We start from the raw sequence: 3726 nt of genomic DNA on the forward strand, positions 1-3726 counted from the left end.
CCAAAAAAAAAAAAAAAACTCGTAGAATCAAATTTGTATACATATATATTCAAGTATATATAAATACAGTGGGTGATCGGATAACGAACACCTCACAGAACAAACACAAGAAGAAGAAGAAGCGAAGTAAAATAATGAATACCAGTTGGTCTCCCCTTATCTTCGGGCAACAATTCGAAACTTTTTGAAGCGCGGGAGACAGCGACATCGATGCTCAACCCAGTATATGTTGATCGAATAGTATTCCTCTTAACTTTGAAACTCTCCCTTGTAATTCCAGCCTTTTATTTTTCTGACAGAAAGAATTTTTTTATTGTATTCCCGAGACCGTCGGGCGGGCACTCATTAAGTTTTGCGTCGGTTTTTGTTTTCGAAAGGCGAGAGTTTAATAGCAAAGGTAGAGAGTAGGCAGAAGATGTCTGATGTTACTGGACAGTATGGCTCGAACAGGTCTACAGTAGACTGCAGTTCAATCTTATCTAAGAAAAATACAGTATAATCAAGAACACTCAAGCAATTAAAGGAGTAACAAAAACCACATCTGAGAAATAAAGAACATTAAAGAGGTCATAATACAACATGAAACAGATCTGACGACGAAAGAACGCCAAGAACTCTTGAATGAAGAACACCAAAGAGTTTCTTGGTGTTCTTCATTCGGCGAGATATGTTTTCTTCTGAAAAAGAAGATTAATGCCGATATCTGCTATTAAATATCTTTTGAAGAAGTAGGAGGATGTCAGAACAACGGTCTTAGAATGGCTTCCAAACCAGGTTCAGGTTAATAGGCTTGGAAATCTCTACAATTCAATGCTATTAATTATTTCTGAAAAATATATGTATTTTTATTATTACACATAAATAAACGTAGCAAGAAAGTATATATATTTTTTATTTTTTGGAATTTCCAGAACCTATGGTAAATCTATAATCGGTTAACGAACAATTCGGATAGCGAACAAAGTCTTGAAACGGATTATGTTCGTTAACCGATCACCCACTGTATATACTTGTATATGCTCATTAAAAGTAAAAAATTCTAATTTTTCTAATAGATTAATTTATTTGTCCCTATTCCACCCTGGCCCCTCAAATAACCTGTTGAAACGAGATGGAACTACAGTAACGACTTTTTTCTGTAGTTCCACGCGAGATATGTGTCATATCTGACGTGGGGTTGGATTTAATGAAGATTTTATCTCTTGTTAGCATTTACAGATCTTTATAAAATTCATCAAATCAAAATTAAGTCCTTTGCTATTTTTTATAATACTGTAATTAAAAAATATATAAAATTTTTTCGACAGAATCTCGTAATAGATGGCGCCACATATACCTTTTTAACTTTATTATGATTAATAATTTAAAATAGATTTTTAAAATAAAATCTCATAGCAGCCGGCAAAGTTACGCAACTCGTTGCTAGATTTTTTTAGAAATTAAGAAAGAAAATAAATTTAAACGAATTATTTGGAAAATGTTGTAAATTAGCTTTCCAAGCAAAATTCCAAAGCGAATTGCACTTACCTTCGTAACAATTGAGTAAGCCAAATCGAAAGTAGACCTTCGGAGTTTCGTGTAAATACAATTAACGAAAAATCGTCGAAATCTAATCATTGTCACGAATTTCTAATTGCGTTTTAGACTTTTGCTCGGGAAATGATTTTATTGTTTTCTCATCTTTTAAGTGAAAACAATTGTTACTTTTTGCTTGCGAAATTTAAACGTTGTAATTTACTCATTGCCATTTACGTATTTAATCATCGGAAAAGTTATATAAATTCTATTTACAAACTTTGAATTACGCATAAAATATTTTACTGGCGAAATACGACGATTTCGGTTCCGTTCCGTTCGTATCGCATTTTCGGTTACGAGTTTTAAAGATGGCGGCCTACGTGATAAAATCCAGAAATGTCGGTCGGTAGAATTTTTTTCTTTTTTTTCGCATTTACAGAATATGTATTCCTCTTTATTATATTTAATCGCTTCAAAAATAACAGAAATGTATTTTAAAATTAAAAATCTGCGAATATTTTGTGTAGGAACGAAACCGCGAAGTACAGGGAATGAGGTCGTTGACCTTTAACCCGTTGACCTCGTCGCTAATTATGCATAAAAAATTGTTTTAAGTAGTAAAATATGTTTAGCTTTCGAGAAAATCGACGTTATTAATCGTGCTTTTTAATAAACGTATTTCATAACGAAAGAATAAACTTTACAAATTTGAAGAATCGTACAATTGCTATAAAATGAGTATATTGCGAGTGAAATGCGTACGATCAGTAACTAGAACTGTACGCGTGCAAACCTACATTCACCCCTTGTACGATATAGATGAAGAGTAAACTCTTCTATATGTGTGTGTAAGTGTGCTTGTCGCATTCAAATCCTTTTCCTGTACTTATTGGACTGCAATTTGAAAAAATTGTAAATCTATAAATTCCCACCGTTGTCTGTCCGTTCGTCTTTCCTTAATCTCGAGAACCGAGCTCGATGCGTGAAAGACTGGGGCCGTGTTCGGCGATGCCGAAATCCCGAGCGTCTTACCGGGCGGAGCGAAGAATATTCTGAGCATTATCGAACGATTATTCTTTGCTAGACGACTAGGAAAACTGGCNCTCCAATAGACAAAGTATTAGAGAATCTTCTGTGTTAAATCTCTAGAAAATAAAAATATATTGGATTTATTTTTGTAAAGTTGCAATTTACTGTATTTTTAATACTTTTTTTCTTTGTCGCAGTACATTTCTTGTTACTTGAAAGTGATAATTCTTTGCCTCAGAATTCAGATTCTATCTGTGTACAGATAAATAAATAAATTAATTAATTTTGTATGTAATTACACAGTTAAATGTATGCCAGTTTATTCTGTAAAATATATTTTATACAAGTATTTAACATTTAATTATGTGCAGTTATGCATATACAAAATTAAACAGATTTATTGAAATATATTACAATATTAATTACATTAAAACTTTTTATCCATTACCTATATTCAAGTTTGCATGCTATTGAATTGTTTAAACATTTTATCTTATTTTTATTTAAAAACTATGTGTATAATATTATTATTATTTTTTTCTTTTATCTAGAAATTTAATTTAAACAATTTTTGTTAGAATAAAATGGATGTATACAATTTTTAAAACATGTTACTAAGAAAAATGATAAAAATAAGAGTTATTTTCCGCTGAATTATATAATTAACCCATTTATTTACCACTCGCATCTGACCCATTAAACTTGTACTGAATTTATCATCAGCTGCTATCCTTAAAGGTAATGTAATGATTTTGATGGATGTAATGTATAATATGATAGATGAGAAAGGCGAAGAATATGGAATAATACTTTTATTTTATAAAACATTTTGTAATGATTATTACATAAAATTTTAATATATAATTTTCCATAAATATTTTTTAAAAAATTAACAAAATTTTGCAGGAAGTACAGCACGTACAGTACATAAATTTTTCCGAAACAGTATATTTTGTGAATTATTTTATCATTAACGCTATAAAATAATTAATTTAATGTCTTTAAATAAATATTCTGTACTTAAAATTATTTCTAGCGAATAAATAGAATTATTGTTAATTGTAATTAGTATGTAGTTTACCGAAACAGGTGTTATAACATCGACAACATGGAAACGTGTGGCTAAAATTGTGCTTAATTGTAAATTTTCTGTTAAAATATTGTTTCCAGTTAAACAAT

This window comes from Centruroides sculpturatus, unplaced genomic scaffold (assembly GCF_000671375.1).
Source record: "Centruroides sculpturatus isolate CEXI.00-Female unplaced genomic scaffold, Cexi_2.0 scaffold656, whole genome shotgun sequence".
In the NCBI taxonomy this organism is placed as follows: Eukaryota; Metazoa; Arthropoda; class Arachnida; order Scorpiones; family Buthidae; genus Centruroides; species Centruroides sculpturatus.